Source organism: Sphaerodactylus townsendi, linkage group LG07, assembly GCF_021028975.2.
Source record: "Sphaerodactylus townsendi isolate TG3544 linkage group LG07, MPM_Stown_v2.3, whole genome shotgun sequence".
NCBI lineage: Eukaryota > Metazoa > Chordata > Lepidosauria > Squamata > Sphaerodactylidae > Sphaerodactylus > Sphaerodactylus townsendi.
The window spans coordinates 45969055-45993107 of NC_059431.1; the positions used below are offsets into that span (position 1 = coordinate 45969055).

Consider the following 24053-nt stretch of genomic DNA (forward strand, 5'->3'; position numbering starts at 1 on the left):
GGTACGAGGGTCCCAGGCCACGTAAGGCCTTAAAGGTCAACACAGAATCAATTGGTGGTTGTGGTTTTCCAGGCCGCATGGCCATGGACTGGTAGTTTTTGTTCCTAGTGTTTCACCTGGGACAGTTTCAGCAAAAAGTAAAAGAGTGTCTGAAAGTCTACGAAACCTGACTATCAGTACTAACAAAAAACCAAAACCAAAAACAGGGTACTCCATTCAACAATCCACCAGATGCTACAAACTCCTTCCCTCCCCTCCTTTTTCCCTGCACTGCCTCACCTCACTCTTGATTTCTGAGATGAGTCACACACATTCTAACCATCAGAACACATACACACAAATGCAGATTTGCAAATGCAAGTGCAAATGAACTCCATCCAGAAACAGGTAAATGTACCTTACCCTCCCACCTCAGAGGTGGACAAAACAAATACCCAATTACACAAAACACTCAATATTGTGCCATGGAGAGAAACACATCTTATCATGACACCAGCTCAGGTAAGTGGGGCACAGGGGGCACAGCTACAGAGCAAGAAACAGTGATAGAAGAAGCCAACTCATGATCCAGAGCTTCCCACATCACAAAGAAAATCCTAGTGAAAAAGCATATGCCCACTTTTAAGATCAGTCATTACTTATAGAATGTAATTGGCCCATTTTAATACATATCTGCATGCGGTCTTAGATCTTCCCTTTTACTTAACTGTGATACATAATGAATACTGAGCATTGTGAATGATATTCAGAAAGTCTGCCATTGGTAGGTTGGGAAGGTAACTTGAAAACTGCATGCTGAAGGTGAGTTCAGGAAACTCAAAGTAATGTAAGTGACAGTTCAAAGAGCTAGCAAAAGAGGAATGTCATCAGGAAAGCTGCCAAGTGGAAGCTATGGAATGGTGAAAATGAATACAGATCATTGTGTATGTTAAACAATGATCAAACTTCTGTAACTGACCCCTTGTCTTGATGGAAAATATTGAATAATAGAACACAAAGGTTCTCAAAGCATAAGGCAGGCTTCTCTAGGGAGATTTAGACCAGGAAAGATTCAGCCTTCTCCCTGAGCTCCTATCAACATTTTACACCTCTATTGGCCTAGGATGCAGATTGCCAAGTTGCCACCCCATCCCAATAAGCAATGCTGAACATGAGCTTTCATTCCACACCTTTTTTTTTTTCAGTGAGAGGTCACTGTTTCTTTCAAGGTTTTTTTTAACATGTTTTTTTAGCTGGATTTCTGCTTTAGGATTTATTCTCAAGGGATTTCACATGAGCCACTATTCCATCATCAACACTTTTCAATTAGCTAACTTTCAAACTCAGGATAAAAATGAATTTACCAAGCCAAACATCTATGTGCCAGCCTATGAGAAACTCAAATTAATTCTTTTCATTTCCAGATTTGTATCCAAGGTGTACCTGAGATGTTCTAGCAATTCTCCTTGTGCCTGATTGCCTAGAGAACATTGAAAGGGTAACTGCTAGGATATCCTGGACATACTTGGATACAAATCTACATACTTTCTTCAGCAAACATGCCATACTTCTCATGCCTGACACAGTTTCTCATTTAAATTGCATCATTCTGTTCTCCTTACCACTCAGTAGTTTCCCTGTGAGACAGAGGCTTTGATTGACACATCTGGTTTAAAATAATAAGTAACATAAAATAGTTCCTTCTGAGAATTCAGACATCTTTATATATGTTGTATTATAATCTTGCTAACAAGCCACCTAATGATTTCCAGAAGCAAAACAAAATCTGAACCAAGGACTTCCTGGTTGACAACTCACCAGTACAACCCTGAGAATTCTTTCCAGGTAGTCAGCCCCATGAAGTATACCTGCTTTCAGCTGGTTCTGAACTACAAAACTGCCAGTCCATTCCTAAGCAGTAGGGTTGCCATCTACTTAGGGAAAGAATGCCCTGTCCTTTTAACAAAGGCCTAATGGGGTGATATTTGCAGGTGATATTATTTACCTCTATGCCATGAAAAAGTTCACCTGCCCATTTCGACACATTAAGCCTCTGTTAATGGAACAGAACATTTTTCTCCAGGCCCATTGTCAATACTATCAAGCAGAGTTACCCCCTTCTAAGCCAATACACTTCAATTGACTTAAAAAGGTGTAAGTCTATTTAGGATTGCACTGTGCAGTGCACAACCTTAATAGTGTGTTTACTGAGCTACTTTCAAATGCAATATGAGTTTCAACTGTGGGGGTAGTCGCAATAATTAAATGCATAATTACTTCACACCAACCTTACTTTCCTTTCCTGTCTTGAAAAATAAATAACCATCTGTATATGCATTTCCCATTAGATCCAAATGTCTTGTCATGATGAGGATGCATATTTTTTCTCGATAGTGACTATATTTTAATAGATAGTAACCAAACAATTGTGATGTGATTATATTCAAGACAGAGCTTTGTGCCAGGATTATAATCGTTCAGAATCTCTATTCAGGAAACCACACTTAACATCTCTAAATGATATTCTGCCCTCTGAGATATGCCATGCTTGGCAAAGTTCATGTGTCAGACACAGGAGAGTTATAGAAGTGCATCATTTTTTCTTTTAATAGTATCACTGTTAAAATCCTTGACTTGGCAAGGTTAATGCAGTTACCAGTCCACTTGTATGAATTACATCTGATCTCTAAATTTTCCTTTTGCTCATAGCTTTAAGTGTGTGTGTGAGAGAGTGAGTGAGTAAAGTACCATCAAATCACACTTATGGTGACCCAAGAGGATTTTCATGGCAATTGAATAAGCAGAGGTGGTTTGCCATTGCCTTCCTCTGCAAAGTTTTCCTTGGCAGTCTTCCAAGCACCGATCCAGCTTAGCTTCCAAGATCTGACAAGATAGAGCTATCCAGGGGTAGGGAACCTGCGGCTCTCCAAATGTTCAGGAACTACAATTCCCATCAGCCCCTACCAGCATGGCCAATTGGCCATGCTGACAGAGGCTGATGGGAATTGTAGTTCCTGAACATCTGGCGAGCCGCAGGTTCCCTACCCCTGAGCTATACCATACCATTCCACATCCCTTAAATGTAAATAGAAGAAATTGGTTTTTATACCCTGCTTTTCTCTACCTTAAGGAGTCTCAAAATGACCTACAATCACAATCCCTTCCTTTCCCTGCAACAGGCACCTTGTGAGGTTGGTGGGGTTGTGAGAGTTCTGAGAGAACTTTAACTGCCTGATGGTCACCCAATAGGCTTCATGTGGAAGAGGGAATCAAACCGGGTTCTCCACATTAGAGTCTGCCTCTAACCACTATACCACACTGGTTCTTAGCAACCCTCTTGACATATTCACTTCTCAGTGGCCTGAGACCTGAATGTGATGTCTTCTTAGGAACTAGCCTGGGCATTTAACCTGATTTTTGCTATCACCCTTCCATATTTGCCTAGTGACAACCTGATCCATCCTTATTATAGGTCAAAGATGGTACCAAGAAGCATGTTTCTCTGCTCAGCTGCATCACAGTATACAGATATGGTCAGTGTTGCTACTTCATATTCTATTCACACATTCAACCCTGATTCAGTGCTGCCTAAGGAGCCATACGGCACACACCGCTTAAAGACACAGAACAAGAACTGTGTCATGTCCTTTAGGACAAGAACTGGCAATCATAGAATATTTGCGTGAAAATAAGCCCCCTTCCCCTTGAAGGGCTGTCATACAGAGGATGCTATGGAGTTGTTTTCTGTTGCCCCAGAAGAACAGACTAGAACCAACAGGTTGAAATTAAATCAAAAGAGTTGTCAGCTAAACATAAGGAAGAACTTCCTGACAGTTAGAGTGGTTCCTCAGTGGAACAGGCTTCCTCGGGAGGTGGCAGGCTTTCCCTCTTTGGAAGTTTTTAAGCAGAGACTAGATGGCCATCTGAGAATAATGCTGATTCTGTAAACATAGACAGGTCATGAGAGGAGGGCAGGACAGGTTGCATCAGTGCTTGATTTTAATGGCCCTTTCTTACATGTCCAGGAAAATGCCAATCACCATTTCAGAATAAGGAAAAAATCCTTTCTGGCCAAATTAGTCAGGGATCCAAGAGTTTTTTAGCCATCTTCTGGGTATGGGTCACAGATCTGTGAGGGAAAGGTCATGAATTTCCTGCATTGTATAGGAGGCTAGATGATCCAGAAGGTCCTTTCCAGTTCTGTGTTCCTGTGTTTTCTATGAAACATACAAGTACAGATGAACAATTTAATATGAATTAAAGCAATCAAAATGCTGCATGACCCTTGGGCAAGATGGTTGAAGGGATTTCAGCCAATGTGAGAGTTAGAGTTTGCCTACAACCAAAATCTGTGCCACGAAGCTCATTTGGTGACCTTGGTTCTGCCAGCCTGGCTCAGTTTAGGAGGATGTAATTCTGTTTAGGATTATAAATATTTATTCATATTTCCAATATTATCAATGGGAATTAAAAGAACTAAGAGTTAGCAGAGCTGTACAGAAGGTACTTGCATTGGTTCTAACAGAATAGGTGGCAGATTATTTTCATTGGTGTGAACTCTTGAACTTCATGAGATTTTTCCTTGCCCATCAGTGTTCAAAACTAAATTTAAATAAGCAGGACCCAATAATTTCTTACATTTTCAGTTGGGCTGTTGGTTATTTGGTCTGTGCTAAAAAGAAAATTCAAGCTAAACTATTATGATCCCACATATGACTTGGCTGAGTAACTCCCATTGCCTTCAACAGGATTTAAGAGTCTTCACTGCTTTGCCTCCATGGAATGGTCAAGCTGCTATGGTTCTATTCTGAACAGACAAGTATGATGAACTTTTCATTTTCAACTTTTCATTATTTGGATGAAGCAGATGGCAAAGGGGGGAAAAATCAGGAATCAAGATAGGCAGAAGTCCACTTCTGTTTCTACTAAATATCACAGAATGAAACATAGCAGGAAGTTCCAAAGTATACAGTTTTAATGATCAGCAGTTGTTTAGCTCTGAAAGATCCCTTTTTGCCACATTGTTTTGCTTCTCAGAAAAAGACACAGAAACCCCCCAGCACTGATACTGCCTGAAGATTTTTCTGAAGCACAACAGCTTTAGGCTTCTTCTCACTAGTAGATTGCAGAGATAGCACACACCTGCTCTGAGCCTCTTATTTACCGAGAACTGTATGTTGCTAACATTGTATACAAGTATTTAGCATCATTGTTCTGTTGCACAACAAGCATCATAAGCTAGCAGTGCAAAATATACAAAGCTCTGTATAATGCCAGGATAGGAAGCTAGCTGAAGAGCACAGTTGCTTCACAAAAAACCTTTGCAATAAATGAATGCCCAAAGAAACAAGAGGAATAAATAGGCATAGTAAATGTATATAGCTGCTGTACCACTCAACAACAATAGTTAACACATATACACATAGTTGAAGCTGTGCCCTTATATGAATGACAGCAAAATAAAGGAAATACCAAATAGTGATTGCTGCAAACTTTGATATCATAATGGGATTTGAGATAGTAGTTACAGTATGTATAGAAGTTAATCTGTTCTTTCTTAACCAGTCTTTTTTATATCTGCTAACCATAACTACTTCATCTATTACATTACTAGTGGGGTCCAGCCACGCATTGCTGTGGTAATTGTCCTTCTCATCACAGTCCACAACCAACACAGATGTCCATGCAAGTCCAATGATCCGCAGCATAGCCTTTTGGGGTGGTCAAATGGCATCCCTCTTTCCCTTTTCAATTCACATTGTTATATGGTGGTGTCTTGTTTTTTTAGTATAATGTAACCCTTTCCATTGCAGAACGGAACTGTCCAGAGTGCAAATCCCGCTGTCCATGAGGCTGGTTGACACGCACAGTCCTGGCTTGGGTAAGGCAGAACTGGGGCAAGGAGGCTATCCCAGTCAGGCAACAGAGGCAGGGTGGTGAGGCACTCAGATCGAGGCCAGCTCTCTGGGTTCTTAAAGGGCCATGTGAAAAAGAAGCGGAGCCAGTAGTGTTGGTTCGCCCCCATCCCGTGGATTTTCTTAGAGGAAAAAGGCAAACTCCAGCTCGCTTTTAGTAAAAGAGAGCTGTGGTGAATATGGGTGAGGAAGTGGATAAGTGGTGGTTGGATGTGAGGGAGGGCAGAGTGAGGTGTGTGAGGATGAGCTGGATGTGTATTGTGTGGTAGCAGTGGGTGAGGCACAGAGAGTGAAAGTTACCAGTGTGTGAGGGGGGGAACCCCACCAGACGTCTCACATGGCAAAGTGTGTATGTGTTTCACTTCCAGTCGTATTACCTAACAGTGTTACCTATTTACTGTTTTAACTGCTCATCTCTGGCCATCTGCGCGAACATTCTAAGCCCTCATACCAAGCCCTCAGGCCACAGACAGGCTGCACGAACATTCTAAGGGTGACAGTTAAACACAGCCAGCTTCATGGCCTGGGTGCGCCAGGAAAAAGACATTTTACCTGGCTCAGGTATGGACTTTTGGTAATTTTAAAGTCTGATTACCTGCCCAGAACAGGAAGGAACATCATGTGAAAATTTTGGGGGAGATCCGTCCAGCCGTTTTGGTGTTAGGGCGTGACTAACGAAGTCACTGTTAGCTTTTTAGATGATAGATAGATAGATAGATAGATAGATAGATAGATAGATAGATAGATAGATAGATAGATAGATAGATAGATAGATAGATAGATAGATAGATAGATAGATAGATAGATAGATAGATAGATAGATAGATAGATAGATAGATAGATAGATAGATAGATAGATAGATAGATAGATAGATAGATAGATAGATAGATAGATAGATAGATAGATAGATAGATAGATAGATAGATAGATAGATAGATAGATAGATAGATAGATAGATAGATAGATAGATAGATAGTCTGTAGAAAGACACAGGTGTCAGGGCAGAAAACACTCTAATATCCATAGCCTCGTTTCTTGACTGTAAGATACATTGGCCACCTCATTTCTTGACTGTATAAGACACATTCTCACACAGCCAGCAGAACACACTCTCTGAGATTATTTGCTCATCAATTTATCACCCATTTAACCCAATGAGATATCATTCCTCCTTCAATTTTAATGTATACTGCAAATCTGCATGATTCTTCTCTTGTCCTTTAGATGACTATATTTCATCCACATCAAGAGGAGTAGCAAATACATCTGATTTTGTATTGCCCCACACTTGCCTGTAAGGCAACAAAAACATTTTTTCCTTGAGTTCTTTGTCTTTGGACTTCAAGATCTCATTGGAATCAAATCTGAAACTTGTTTTTAGATTTCATAGCAGCTTCCCACTTTCATTTTCTGTTCACCCAGGTTTTTTTCCCAACACCATTGTATATGGATTTCCTAGGGGTTGGATTTGCCAGATACGACAGGCTCCCTGCCTGCAGAGAGTGCCTTTCTTGCTTCTCCCCCTCCCACTGAACCTTGTTCCCCAGCATCAATATTCTGGAGTCCATTTTGGGCTGCAGCAGGAGGAAAGAAACAAGGAAGCCACCATCCCTGGCTGAAAATCCTTCCATTTGTGTTCAACAAAAAGAACTAAGTAACTTCATATGCCACATGCTGGACCATCTGTGTTTTAGAATGCCCTGCTTTGGTCCTAGTGCCTACCTAGTTCTACTTATTCTTTTGGTTGAAAAGGGTATAGTACACCAAGTTATCAAATGCAAAAGCTTGCAGAGATAGATCTTCCCCAACAGTGTGCAGATAGAAAGATTACAGCACTCCAAGAAAAAGGGGATTTGATCCAGTTTCCCTTCCCCTCCCCACAGCCTCCTCTGGCCTAGTGCATTTTGTTTGAAAGTCTCTCCCAATCCTCAGTAGAGGTTTTTCAAAACAGGTAGGCAACAGCTGAGAGAACGGGGAAGGGAAGGGGAGTTCTGTCTCCACAAAAAAAATTGCTCATGCCACCAGAGATTCCAAGCCAAACCCCCTCCCCCCCCAAAAAAAAATCCTTAACACAGTTCTTCATGAACTTCCATCTATTACTTATATTATTCAGGCCAGTCTCACAACCCATTTCATGTGACAACAAAGGCTTGGATCGCTCTGGCAGTTGGATGTGGCAATGAAGTGGTAGAGTATGCACCTGGGGTGCCAGTTGTCTACTTGCAGAAGTATGTTGACATAAAGAAGTATTCCAGAATACTCTTTAATAATCCTCCACCTGCATTCTGAAATCTGTTCAACCACCTCAGTATTATGTTACTTCATTCACCTGCGACCAAGGTTGCCAACCCTTGAGGGGGGGGGGGGGATTATTATTTACCAAGTGATGTTATGTGCTTCCTTGCCTAGGTCCTGAGGTTGAAATATAGATGTTGCTCTGTTGTAGCAAAGACACAGAGGAGTTTTGTGGCACTTTTTTGACTAACAGATTTATTGAAGAATAATCTTAATACGTCTCTGTAAATCTGTTAAGTCTGTAAACTATCACGAGATGCCAGCTTAAATTAAAATAAAACTCACTGATGTTTCTGCAAACATTTTTGCAGGAAATACTGTTTCTCCTCATTCTAAATCCTTTTTCTCTTAATTGTGAAACTGTATGATAATCCTGCAGTGGCATAATTAGGAAATTAGGAAATATAAAATCCCTTAAAATATATTTGACTTAGCTGCTGAATAGTTTGCCTCAATAAAAGATCAGAAACTAAATACAGAGATGACAAAAAAGGCCTTGGCAGACTTTTAAAATTCTGTTTTATACCAATTCTACCATGTTTATCCAAATGGTACAGAGACATCCCCAACAATCTTGAGTCATGGAGAAATATGAATACATAAATCAGATTTTTAGTGAACATAAAGAGGAACACTATTAGCCCAGGCTGAGATTGGTAAAGTCCTAGGTTATCAATTGGGAATGTTGTTTGATAGAAAGTGGTTAATAGCAATTCTGCTTTTATGACCATTCTAAAGTTAGACTGGATATATATAATAGCATTTTTTTCAGACTTCAGTCAGTCTGACAAAAAGATTACAGTTCATAGATTACCCCCTCCTTCCTCTTTTCCAGATTCTGGTATACTTTAAAAAACCTGTTTGTCCAAAAGCAAAGGACCTTGAGAAGTGAAGCCACTCTCAAACACTTTCAGTTATCTCAAACCTGTTGTTTATTTCAAGGACTGTGTACATGCCATATTAATTGCACAATATTTGAAGCATTTCAATGTCAGGTTTAAAACAGTGAATTCAGTTATAGTTGTTAGGGCCATGGCTATTCTTGTGCCAGACCTTCCATTTCCAATGATGTGTGTGGCACAACTGGCCGGCCTCTACATTATCCAGCTTATTGGTGCCCCTTAAACAGGGGGCCCACCTTCCTGGTGAAGGCATTTAGCATTAGCTGCTGATCAGCCCACCTATCCATGAGGCAAAATAAGATAAATCTTTAGATTTGCTTCAAGAATTGTCATAGTCATATTCATGTACCTTATGCATGAGTCCTTACATTTCCAAGTTGTTCTCTGTCACTATACGGTCAGCCTTAAATTAGGTGATAAAATTATATGATAGGCAGCCAATTGATATAGTAATTAAACTGGCAGATGTTTCACACTGAAATCTTGCATTTTCTGCCCAGAGTTTTCCAGAGTTCAGATTGCAATTCAAGGATATTCTTCATATACAAATGCAAAAAGTCACAGATTGTACTGCTCCAGAGTTGATGTTTTCAAACAGAAAAAAAACCCATATATTTCCCCATATCTATGTTCAGATTGTTCACTGAAATCTATGGGAGTGCCACATGCAGACTGAAGGTATATTACTCTTCAAATAATTTCAACAAAGTCAAATACTTAAAAACTATTCCATCACATCAGTTTCCACCTTGGAATAGCAGGCAAGAATTACACTGCTGCCCTGTTAAAATGTTAGCAACCACATTTCATTTTTTGAAAAGGCAATTTATTTGTCCTGAAATAAAGAGTTGATTATATCTCTTATTACTGTTACAAGAACTTGATATATCACAAAGAGGAAGAGTTACAACGTGTACCAACTATCACCCAGGAAAAATGAATCTGATTCATAATTCACTTTGAGAATGTCTAGTTAGTCAATCAAATGATTTGTAATCATAAAGGCTGCCAGAGATTGAATGAATAACGGGCTCTACTAAAATCCTTGGATTTCTTAGTATTCTTATTTCATTATGTGACTTTCATCCCTATTTCTTGTAGTTGTCACTACTTCAGTAGAACAAATTAAACACCCCGTAGTCATTTGCATAAATCTGTTTGGCTATTTAATGCTCACACAAAGAGAGTGACCACTCACATCACAGACAAAGCTAGATTTCTCTCCCTGAAAGCTGAAACGTTTTATGATGTAAAGCTTGCAAAGAAACAACCTATCCCCACCCCCATTTCTTCCTGAAAGCATTTGGGGGTAATGAATCTTAGCATAGATCATACTGTTACAGTACATTTTCTCAAGTTATTTTATAACTATAGAAATGACATAATTCATATTGCATGCCATCTGTTTAACAGCAGCATCCTTTTTTCTTGCCTCTTAATCTTTACAGATCATCAACCTATTCTCTTACCTAAAAAGCAACAACCATATTATAGCATACTAAAGAATATGTGGTCTTCAACTGTAGATTTCTGTAAAAACAGTAATCCAATGAACATGAAAAAAAAATAGAAATTAAGCTGCATTGCAGGAAGTTGCTATTTGACAAGTCTTGTACATATTTTGCGTTCATCTGGTCTCTTTTCCACAAGGATCAGATGTTTTAAAGACAGATTTCTGACATGATACAGAATACCTTTTTTCTTACAAATTCATTTTTCTGATATGCATTTTTTCATGTTCAGTGAAATCTAAATTGTTTTTCTTTACATTTTAATATTTTGGCAATGTAATCATTTAAGTTGCTTGATGTTTGCACTTAACTGATTATTGCTATATAGTCAGAATAATCATTTTTATAAGAATTTATTTTTAAAATGTTGCAAAGGCCATTCCTTGTAATATTTGGTACACAACTGTCACATCCCTTTTCCTCTTCTTTTTCTTAAAAAGAAGGTTCTAAAATGAAATGTACGTTTTTACAATTGTATTTCTCATCTTTTAGATAGAAGGACCATAAACCCTACAATTGCTTTATCAGCTGTCTATCAGCAATCTATACATGGGAATCCAACTTCCTATTAAAACTAATTGGGAGCATCCATAAAAATTGATCCCAAATATGATTGTTAGCTTCCTACAGCAATGAAACATAACCAACTGAAGTATCAAAATATGAAAAGCAGGACTAGCCATACGCCAACATCACATCACATTTCAGTAAAGAAAAGAAGCATTCTTTCCTCCAGAGAAAACTGGAGGGACAAACTTAAAATGTACTGTAAATGAAGTTCATTTACAATGCACATTCAGGGTCCTTTCTAGTTTCCAGAAAGTGATAAAATATTGGTAATAATTTTTAGACTCTAAGCTTTCTGCAAGTCTCTAATTTATATTTATTTTTTAAAAATACATAACTTATAATTTATTACAAGTAAAAATGGTTCTCTGAAACTCCAGGTTCTTTAATATGTGTTTTTCTAAGATAGATTTCTCAGCCCAAAGTTATGTTTACTATAATAATCTGAAAAACAATTTAAAATGCAGTGAAACTGACAATACATTGGACTACCATTAAATAAAGCAGAAGACTGATTTTAAAAAAACTATTACAGAGAGTTTGGAATTAATAAACCTTAGATTTTATAATGTAAATTATTTTTTGTTTCAGGGTCCCAAATTATTAAAATACACCCTGGACTTCTAATCTTGTACAGTTTCTATTGGCTATCAGAGAAAACAATATTTTTATGTTCTATTCAATATCATTTTATTAGTTACATTTGATACATTTAGACGTAATTATGTACGTACAGAAACAAAAGCTATAGTACTAAAATCAAACAAAACAAGACGTTTCAAGCTTTCACTTGCTGTTTTGTGACATTTTGGTCGGGCTTAATAAAAGGGATATGACCTTTTGTCTTGAGATCTTTCTTTGGATCAACACGACTACCTGAAACTTCTGTCTATTGTATTCATACGGCAATTCAAAAAGTAAGAACACAGTCTTCTGCAACCCACTATGATTTTCAAGTGCAAAAGCTCTTGCAAGATTTCAGATTTGGCTTATTATGAATTTAAATAGCATTTTTTATTTTTTGGTTTCAGAAATCTCTTATATCCCATTCTGTGATTCACATGTTTAATTACTTTGCCAAACCAGAATAAAATGAAGAATGTAATTCCGTACCTGTTTGACTCTCTTTAGAAAAATAGTAGCAAAATCAGTAGGATTAATATCCAAGCAAAAGTATTTGGCATAAAGTACTAGTCTTGGATGCTGTAACTCTAAGACCACCTATCTCAGAAAAAAGTTTTACTGAAATCAGTGTGTCTTACTTTTGTATAAATGTTTCAAGAAAGGAATGGTGGCAGATCAAGGTTTACATCTTTAACATTTGTGGAAAGCACAAGATGGACAGCTTATATAAACTAAAGTTTCCAGTTTTTACCCAGCTGCCTAAATCTGCCCCTTTTCTTTTTTGCAAGCACCAGGAAAATAGAGCTACAAAATGCCATGGATGAATTCATGCAAAGGTTACCAAACTGCAGTCAGCAGGGCTGTTTTCCTATCTATCTGGAACAAATTGGAACTAACATATTTAAGTCTCTACAACACATTAACATTCCTGAAGTCCTCCAAACTCCTCAGAGCCACTTTTGTTAATGGTAGCAATTTTCTCAATACCCTGAAATGTAGTAAAACTAAAAAGCTGCTAAGATGTTTAATGCAGTGTAGAGTTGCAGAGACAATTGGATAGGACTAATTCCAATAGCTTGATCAAACATAAGAATATACAATTGCAAGATCCCACCATGTGTAACCAAAGGGACCATAGAGAACAAAGCATTTGTTGAATAACTTTCAGCAGTCTGTCAAATGCAGTTTTAATAAAACAGATGCATGAAGTACATGGAACATGGAGTCTTTTTTTCCTTCTCAATGTACGCAATGTTTAAAACTATTTTTTAAACTAAATTAATTCATCAAATTGTGCTACAAGTAATTTTTTTAAAAAAATCATCACTTTTACCTCCAATATAACAACAGAATAGGGAAGTGACTTTTGCTATTAAAGCTCTATAATAGCCAAGGTTAATGGTTAGCCACTCTAAATATTGTTCAGAAGTGTTTGTGCACTGGCTGTTGCAGCTCTGTTTCATGTTATAAATCAAGTCCATTAAACTTCTGGCTGAATAATTAACATCCAGAAAAAAACCCCAAAATAATTAAGACCCATCAGGCTGCTAGATTTTTAGAAGGCATTAATGTGTTGATGTTGGTGATGATATAAATTATTGCAGGGAATTGTGCGATTGGGGCGGGGGGGGGGCTGGCATGAATGACACAGAACTGTACTCAGAATTCGTTATTCCAGAATCTTAAGAAAAGTCATCCGCTTCTCTATTGGCTTTACTATACCAGCTTCTGAGTGTGAGGGGTAATAATACAACTGGGACAATAGAATGCATGTAGCACTCCAAAGCATTTCACATACATTTGCAAAGTAGCTCTCACAACAGCCCTCTACCAAAAATTATTACCCCGTTTATTATTGTAAATGAGGAATTGTGGCAGAGAGTAGATCTTGCTTAAAGTAACCAGTGCATGGCATTTGTACCAGGACCTTTCAGATTCCCTTACAGAACAATCCTAAACAAATGATCTACCCAGAATCTTACTTAGGTATACTCCCAGGACAGTGTCCTTGGGATTGCGCTGACAGCAACTAAACCAGGGTTACCCACCCAGCTTGTGTTGTATCTGTTCTTCTTCCACAAAAAGGAAATTAGCTGTCTTTTGTCTTCGACATCTCTGGTTCTACCATAAGTACACATCAACATATATAGATACATATATATAATTTTGTTAATATAAATGTAATGTTTTGTTGTTTTTATCTGTAAAGGTTTGTCTTATATTTACTTTTATGTTCTGTTATTCCTTTTAATTAAAAAAACATATATAGATACATGTGTTTTCATGACGAAAGCCCTGCAGTATAAGAGACAGGATTTAGCTAGCTTGAATACCCATGCCAACTAGGCAGTACATAAATACTTTAAAATAAACACATAAAATGGATTAAGTACAATGATCCTTGCTGAAATACTGCCATTTTGTTGCACAGGGATCAATAACTGAAGGTCCAAGGCCATATCAACCCATCCTGGAGACAAGGGGGTATGTGGCAGAAGAGACTGAGTGGTTTGCTAATGTTTCATTTGGATGGGGGGGGGGGACACCTTCTATACTTAATCCTCAATTCAGAGTGACTAACTGTAAAATAAATTCATGACCAATATCATATCACAGAATTGTCACCATATTATGAAATATGTATGGAGAAGATCTAGATTCCACTAATTGCTGCTGATCTGTGGGCAGTTATGAAAGACATTTCCTTCGTTTTCATCTTTTGAACAGCTAGAACACTGCAAAGTGTTTAAGATGACTAAGGGGTTGGAGCACCTTCCCTATGAGGAAAGGCTGGAGAATCTGGGACTTTTTAGTCTAGAAAAAAACTCAAAAGGGAAAACATGATAGAGGTTTATGAAACTATGCACAGAATGGAGAAAGTAGAGAAAGGCAACAGCTTCTCTGTCTCCCATTATAATAGAACTCAAGACCTCCCAATAAAGTTGTTGGGAATTAGGTTCAGAACAGGTAAAAGGAAACATGATTAATTAAACAATGGGCTTCACTCCCAGTAGACATACTGATGACCAAAAAAGTGGCAGTGGCGAGACTGCTCTTTGGAGCGTTCTCATCCATCCAACTACCACGAGGTATCAAACCTTCTGTTCCTGGGTAAGGTAGTTGAGAGAGTGGTGGCAGAACAGCTCCAGGGCCCCTTCCACACATGCAGAATAGTGCCCTTTCAATCCACTTTCAATACACTTTGAAGTTGGATTTTACCGTGCAGAATAGCAAAATCCACTTTCAAACAATTGTGAAAGTGGATTGAAAGTGCATGATTCTGCATGTGCAGAAGGGGCCCAGGTTTTTCTGGAGGATGCATTAACTCCATACTCATTTCAGTCCAGCTTCAAGCCTGGACATGAGATATTTATATCTGTTAATTGAGCCTAAATGGCAACGGGCGGCAACATTAGCTAGCCGTAATGTTCTACCTTCAGCTCTTCAACAAGGGAGAAGACTTGGGCTCCCGCATCACGAGATAAAATATATTTGTGAGGTTGGTTGTGAAAAGTCTGTTTGGCATGTTTTAATATATTGCCCCTTGTATGCATCTGCAAGAGCCAGTCTTTCAGCCCCCTTGTTAGTAGACCAAGTCGAGATAAGTGATCCACAAAAAAAATATTTCTTTTAAATAGCAAGAACATTGTGATCTTAGAGGCTGTGGCTAAATTCTTAGGTATGGTTATAGAAACTGTTACTTTGATTTTTTTTAATGCCAGTAAAGGTTATGAAATGAAATGGATGGAAAGCCTGGCCATGGGACACAGACTGTGTTGGTCACCCTTACAGACAATCTCCATAGGCAGATGGATTGAGGCAGGCTAGCACTGCTGCTATTACTCAGTCTTACAATGGCATTTTATATGGTCGACTGTGACCTTCTGACCCACTGCCTCACTAATTCTGGTATTTGTAGGACAGTCTTGCAGTGGCTGGTCTCATTTTTACAAGACCAGGGACAAAGGGTATCACAAAGGGAGAAGGCATGTGGAGTCCTTCAGGGGACAATCTTCTCCCCAATATTATTTAACATCTAAATATTGTCCCTCACACAGCTAGTCCAGAGTTTTCAATATGCAGATGCTACCCAGCTATATCTGTTGATGGATGAATGGCTAAATACCATCACAGATATATTGGCCAGATGTCTGGAGGCTGTGGTGAAATGGCTGATGTAGCATCAGTTGAAACTGAATCCCTTTAAGATGGAGGTCCTATGTTTGGGCTGGAGAGATCTGGGATTGGACACTGATTTCCAACTCTGGATGGGATGAAATTAAAACCTACTGTGAAGAGCCTGCATGTGATTCCAGATGCCTCCCTTTCAATGGAAGCCCAGGTCCAATATATAGGCCAGATTAGCATTTTTCCATCTTTGCCAGGCTAGACAGCTGTTGCTCTCCCTGTCTCACCCTAGCAACAGTGATCTAGCAACAGTGATTCATACAATCGTAACCTCCAGGCTACTGTTCTGGGCTAATATTAAGGGCTACCCTACTCAGGGCTACCCTTGAGGCAACTCTGGAAACTTCAGCTGCCCCAGAATACAGCAGTGAGGGTCCTTACAGGGATCCCATGTAAAGGGCATATACAACCTGTGCTCTGCCAGCTGCATTGACTCCAAGTTGAATACCAAATCATATTGAAGGTTTGGGTATTAAATGTATTAGGGTAAGTCGTCTGGGACCATTGTACCTGCCTCTCCCAACACACTCCCCAAAGGGCATTAAACTCAGCTGGTAATAACCTACTGGTGGTTCTTGGTCCAAGGAGCATTTGGCTGTCCTCAACCAGAGGCAGAGCTTTTTCAGCTCTGGCCCCAGCCTGGAGAAATTCTCTGCTGAGTGAGACTTGGACCCTGCAAAACCTGGCTCAGTTCCGTGGAGCCTGTAAGACTGAGATGTTCTGCCAGGTCTACAGTTGAGGCACCAAATCCTGTCTGGCCTCCCTATCCCAACTTTTGTTTCCATATTCTTAGATATTGTTTTGGTTTCTGCCTTCCCTTTCATCTCCTCCCTAACTAATTATCCCTGCCACTGTATCTAACTGTAAAGGGTACTGATTGGAATGTTAACATTGGAATTTTAAAGTTAATAAGATTTCATCATAGCATATATTTTTAATTGATTGTAAATATCTGACGTAAGCTGCCCTGATCCTGACTACAGTCAGGAAAGGGTGAGATATAACTTTAATAAAATAAAGTAAATAACTAAATAAGAGCATAGCTGACCTTAAAAGGAGGTTAGGCTGATTCATGGAATGTTATGAGTAAAATCATGATCGTTTGTGAGTATTATTGGGGATAGTTTGAATTAATCCTCATAACAAATTGGTGGCCCGTACGGGGATCCTCTAAAAAGAGAGAGAGGGCTCCTAAAGTGCCCATTTGGGCACCGGGAGGCTTTGCCCCCCTCTTGACCGAACAGAAAAAGGATCGGCTCGATTGGGAATGGGCGGTGCCATAAAAATTCCATAAAAATTAATTTTTATGGCTGCCAGGGCTAGCTAGGATGCCTTTAAAAATGAGCTGAGTTGCATCTCAGACTTCAGATTGACCGCGCCCTAGGGTCAATCTCCACCTCTGCAGAAGTGACCAATAAAGAAGCTATTTGCTGTTATCTGATCGTTTGTGAGTATTATTGGGGATAGTTTGAATTAATCCTCATAACAGGAAGATAAGTTTATCAGTGGCTACTATGTGTGTAAAGTACCATCAAGTCACATGGTGAATTATGACACCCGCCTAGCAAGTTGCTTTCATGGTGAGAAGCAGAGGCGGTTTGTCACTGCCTTCCTCTCCAGAACTTCCTTGGAGGCCTCCCTTCCAAGTACCAGCCCTGCTGAGCTCTTGAGATCTGACAAGACTGGGCTATACCAGGCTGCCTTCCTTTCCTATCAGTGGCTACTAGCCATGGTGAATGAAAGGAACTTCCATATACAAAGGAAGGAAATGTAGGAATACCAACACAGGGAGACAGCATCAGAGAAGGGCCTCTTTGTTTGGCCCACCTGGATAACTATTGGCTGGACTAGATGGACCACTTGTCTCACCCAGCACACTCCACTTATGTTTTTTATTTTCTTAAAGGGCATCAATGAAAACAGCTGTGTTGTGCTTTTCTGTCTTGAATATTTCTTACCGTCTACCTGCCAGTTTACTTGATGGAATCCTAGTGTTACATCAGTAATATAAGAGAAGTGTTTGATCCATACATCAGATGCTGCCACTAACAAGCAATGGAAACAACCCTATCTCTGCTACCACCAAACCTCTAAAGTGAATGCCCATGCTCATAGCCTTTGAGATTACTGGTGCTCTGGAATTCTTGCCGGCAACACTTGTAAAGGCCAGGATTCCAGGAAAAAGAGACTGCTGAGAGGCACCAGCAAAATATAATCTTGTTGATAGGAACTGGAAGTGGGCGGGGGGGGGGGGAGGTGGAGCATTTAGACTAAAAGAGTTTGATGAAATTATGGGTAAACTTTCTCAGACAACCACCCACTGTTTAAAATCTGGTTTTGGTTATGTCCCTGGAAAAGCCTGAAGGATTAAGGATTGGAATAAAGAAACATTCCAGTAGATTTGGGACCATGGTGCAAATGGAAAGACACAATTGGCTGTGCATCTATGGTTGGCATCTTCAGAGGCATCTTCAGTGAGATGTGTTTCCCTCTGTGGCACAGTGAAACACATCTCACCATGGTATGCCCCTGAAGATGCCAGCCATAGAGACAGGTGAAATGTTAGGAGCAAAAACTACCAGGCTACTGTCACACAGCCTGGAAAACCTGTCACAGCCAGTTAATTCTGACCGTGAAAGCCTTTGACAATACACTGGAAAGATACAATGTTCATAAATACTGAATTCACAGATTTTTGTACAATTTTTTCAAGACCTTTATAAAATATAAATTTATATCATGGGCAATACAATGTCCAGCCAAAGGCACAAGCCCCTGGAAACTTGCTCCTATGCAACTCAATTTAAATGAACATCTGTGCTCATATGACAGTACCAGTTATTTCAGTGGGATATGCACCAGAAAACTTTCTGAATGTGCTTTAAGAACAATACAAGCACTCACAAGGAAAACCTTTGCCATCTACAGAGCATGCCCCCTGTGGACCTACCATAGTCAGCAAAGTCATTGAAATAACCTGATCAAGTCTTCCCTGTTGGCTACAAGTACAATATATTTCTCACAAGCATGCCAGACTCCAGAGCATGCAGGTCACTGGCCTGTGTCTGTTGTACAAGCTCATCCATGCCTGGGGTTAGGTTGCTCAGCTTGGTTCAATAAAAGAGTGACTATTGCACACCGTGGATTTGTCTTTATTAGTGGTCAAGTGATCAACCAGCTTTTCAAGCCATTCTTTATGTTCACATAAAAAGTTTTTTAAAATGCTTTTATTCATTTACTTACCAAAAAAACCCCTTCCTCTGAAAATGGGACTGTCTTTCTTTAAATTTTCTCAGTAGGGCTACTGTAAGCTTCAGCTGATGCGAATTTGTTTTAGAAGTTAAAATAAAAGAAGTTTAAAAACCCTTTTAATCCAAGGAACAACCAACTTCTTCTTCCTACATTTTTTAAAAAATATTTTGCTTTATTTCATGCTTAAGATTGTTGTGTGCCCAGCTTCAAAAATGCCAAGAGGGGAAGGATTGACTCTTTAAGAAAGACTTATTCAGATGAAAAGCAAATTTCCTGTAGATCATGAGAATAAAGTTGTTAATAATAAACTGCTACTGTGAAACCCATAGGATTTCAGGACAGCATGCGGACAAAAACTAAGCTCATACTATGTGTAAATCTAGCACTGGCATAGTGGGGGGACTCCATTTTGGCCAAAGACAAACTGATTCTAAGGTCACAGCTGGAAATAATGTGTGTGGTCCCGCTCAAAGCTAAATTATACTCTAGTGCCGAGTGTTAATCTCACATGCATTTTGAATAAAATAACTGAGACTCAGGTTTTCCAGAGATATACATTTGAGAAAAGTATTGTAATGTAATGTTAAGCCTTTTTCCTGATAAGTGTGGGGCTACGATTACTCCATGCTCTTAGAACTGGCAAGTGTTAAAAGGTGCAGTTAGTGTTAAATCTGCAAGGGGCGTACATCTGTCACTTCAAAAGACCTGCACTCCTTGTCCAGAACAGTTTGAGGGGGTTAATGTTTGCTAATCTGCCCAGCTCTTGTTTCTCTCCTGCTCTGGAGGGATGTAAGGCTACAGCCTCGTTTTCGACATTCAGACTTGGATGTCACTGAAATTCATGTTACTGCTTTATTGTGGGTGGCAGAAGACAAAGAGGGCAAAGGGATATATTGACTGTTTTGGCTCAGATTTGCCATGCACTGTGAAAGAGGGATAATAAAACATTTGAGGAATTAGTGTGACCATAAAGTGCTCCCAAGTGACAGCCATTTGAGAAATAGTTTATTTCATCACTATTCTCCTTTATCACATGGAGTCTTGCCAATAAGCACTTGTCAGCTAATTACAGGGGACCAACCAGACAAGCTGAACTCTTGATACAGGAATATTCAAGTTCCCAGGTAATACTGAACTCTTCATCTGATAGATGGGCAAAATGATCCTCAGCCATACAAGAGGCGTCCAGATAGAATTTCAGCAATGGGCACCTTCTGATCTTATGTAAGTTTACTCAGAAGTTCAATGGAGCTTTTTTCCTCAAGTAAAGTGCGCAAAGAATTGCAGCCAGACATTTTGGGTTTCATGGATTTGTGCATGTTTTTAATATACCTACTTTTAACTACGCATTGCTTTCAGAAGATCCTTCAGTGGCCACTTGGGGGATTCTGGACCTGCAGAGTTGTTTTAAATTTGGCTCTGGAAGGTTGAGCTGGTGCGATTATATCACACCGTCGTGCTTCAAGATTGTTAACCAATTAATATTTTCATAATTTTAGAAATACCACACCCTGCAACACCCTGAGAAGGCTATGTTTTTGCTATAGTAAAGATGGGAGCTGTCAAACCATGTGCACCTCTGACATTGCATTTATTCCTGAGGTCAGGCCAAGAAATGTTCAATTTACAGGGGGCCTTACTGCCCATGTTTTGTATACATGAAACTGCAGCCATAAAGCCATAAACTGCAGAACTCTTCCAGTGATCACATAGTTCACGGGAGCCACTCTGAGAAAAAATTAAGAATTTCTTTATTTGTTATAACCATAAAGCTAACTGCTGGACACACGGACAACAGACATGAAGGAACTTACTCCAAATGAGCATTATTTGATGACAAACCCTTCATTCCAAGGTTCTAATTCACACAATAGGCAAATAAATTGCATGTTATTTGTGGCACCTGAGCCAACGCTTGTTTATGTAGGAGTGTAGGCAATGAATGTAGGACTGCAGTCTGACTCAATTTTCTGAGACTCGTGTGTTCAGAACGTTTCCCAAGGGGAAGGCTCAAAATACCGGCTTGTCTGCTATTTCGACTGATGAACTGAGCCACTCCAGACTACAACAGTAAGTTTAATGCTTGAATGTACATATACATACATAGCCACTTACATTCAAAACCAGAATAACAGGGGATGAGCTCAGATAGAACCTTGATTGTAATGTACTACTTTTGCAAGTACAATGAGGGTTTTTAAAAAAAAACTGGGGGAAGCATTCAAACATTCATTCATCCACCTTTGGGAGGATCATGGCTCACTGATAGAGTACCTACTTTGCGTGCAGACAGTCCGAGGTCAGTCTCCAGTATCTCCAGTTAAGAGGATTGGATTGGACATGATATGAAAGACCCAGGATAATCCTTGCCAGTCAGAACAGACAATACTGACCTTGACAGACCAAGGATCTCACTCAGTATAAGATCATGTGTTGTACACCACCAGCAAAAGATGTACTGCCCAGCTACAAATGCATCTGCTTATCATGTGATTTGGCTCTCCATTCTCTATCACCACCACTCAGGATATGAAAGAAGGGTTTTTGTCCAGATCAATGTAACTAGCATTCGCCTTCGAATTCTGGCTTTCTTAGCTACACTGATCAAACTCAGATAGACATTTCTGAGAGCTCAGTTTGCCAAATATCTTCCTGTAATGTGTCGGTGCTCTGCATATAGTGCCCTATGACTGAGCTGACCTTTGGAGGACTGACTGGTGAATGACTGTGGCTTAAAGCAGAGTGGATAAACTGTGTAGTCTTTGTGTTCTTCCCAAATCTTGGACTGAGCACAAGCCGGCAGGGAGTTTTTCACACAAATAGCTTTGAAATGATTGGGAAGAACTACAGAAAGACTCCCACCCTGCTCTGTCCCTTGGTGTTCCTTTGCTTCTTGGTGAATTGGGTTTACCCAGGTTCTTGGGAACAGGGAGAGGGATCACAGATGGGGAAGGTGCCTTTAACAGTTAGGTGACAAGAAGAAATAGAACAGAAGTTTTTTCCCATTTCCACACCTCCCTGTCCACTTTTTAAAAATCCTCTCTCCCAAATTCCACTTTCTAAGAGCTTTTAAAGAAGAGAATGGGAAGAACTCTAGGTCTGAGAGAGCCTGAGTCAAAACTCCCCTCTGCCAAACTTCTTATGTGGCCCTAGGAAAGGCACTCTCTTCATCTCAGTTCACTGGAAAGAAGGCCAGCCCAACTCACAGGACTGTTACTTTTGCCCCACTTTAAAAAAATGTGTTGTCAATACTAAGAAGTAGTAGTTTTGAATTAATATACACAAGGGACATCTGAGAGGGGCAGCTTATAGGCAGCATGCAAATATTCACAGAACAGTTTTTGCCTGGGATCCCTTCCAGGAGCAAAGGCCTTGTCAAAGGGCTTTAAATCACTTTGAATAAAATGATCAGCCTTTGAAATTGACCAGTCCCTCGCACAGTGGCTTGAGACCTGTGCTTGCTCAGGCGCTGCGACTGAAGAGGGAAGGCGCTTTGGGGCACCAAAGTTTTGCCAGGCAAGGTAGTTACGGGACAGCTAATATTTGGAGACAGATCCTAACAAGGTGGAGGCTTTTCTCTTTAGTGCCCTCGACAGCTGCTGGTCTCACACTAAAGTCCTCTTTGCCGAAGCCGCCCTGTGAAAAGGATTCACAAGAAAATGACAGGCTAACTCACATGTACATCAGACAACAGTGACATCTGTATAAAGGAATGTGTTTGGCAGTAGAAAATATTTGTGGCATTGCTTTCCATGAGACACGCCTTCAGTAGGTTTGCAAGCAAAAGCAAAGCCTTCGTTTTAACTGCAGGTCTAAATAACCATAGCTCAGCTCATGAACTGCAAGGTTAAACCATGGTATTGATTCCTGTGATCTTATATGGAGGAGCCAAAGACTGTTCTGGCTCCCCTAGCAACAATCTCAATTCAGGCAACGCCTTACATTTAGTACCCAGTCATAAATGGACCCTCCCTTCAAACTGGAAGCGCTTGTCTGTGTCCACAAGTACCCTGCGGTTGTTTGGTTGGTCGATGCACCACTTAAAAACTAGACGCTTAAAGCCATTTCAAAAAAAGAAAAAAGTTAATAGGTTGACAGCCTGCTAATTGCACAGAAAATATAAGCTGATACGGCTAAATCAATACAGTTGTCGGCTCAGGAAACAAATGACTTTCCCAGTTTTCTACGACTCCGTATACATATATATAGATCAGGGGTAGGGAACCTGCGGCTCTCCAGATGTTCAGGAACTACAATTCCCATCAGCCTCTGTCAGCATGGCCAATTGGCCATGCTGGTAGGGGCTGATGGGAATTGTAGTTCCTGAACATCTGGAGAGCCGCAGGTTCCCTACCCTTGATATAGATAGATAGATCCACCCCAAAGAACAGCCCTATTGACAAGCCAAACTGTTTAGATTTAGCTCAGTTTAGATTTAACTAATCCTGCATAATGCCCCACTCTGGATCTGGCCTGGCAAACCACTGTGGGCTCACCAGCCCAAGAAGCCTCACCACTCTGCTGTGAGCCGGCCACAGGCACCCAAGCCATCTCCCCTGTGCCAATCTAGGCTGGTGAGCCCACTGTGAGCTCACCAGCTATGACAACCACCACCACCCCAGTGCTGACCACCCCAGACAGTGCTGCTCTGGACTGACGAGCCTGCAGCAGGCAGGCAGCCACCTCTTCATGCCAACTAGCTCCCCCAGTGCCATTCTGGGTTGATGAAGGTAGCAACCCCCACTGCTGCCAAGGTAGCTGCCCCACCCAGTGCCAATCTGGGCTGGCAAGCCTGCTGCAGACTCACCAGCAGAGGCAG

At 40.1% G+C, this 24053-nt stretch overlaps 1 long non-coding RNA gene across 10 annotated transcripts in view; it reads right to left on the minus strand.

Moving 5' to 3' along the window:
* Positions 1–24053, minus strand: part of LOC125436591 — a 104067-nt gene that overhangs the window by 55981 nt on the left and 24033 nt on the right. The gene's annotated exons all lie outside the window — the stretch shown is intronic.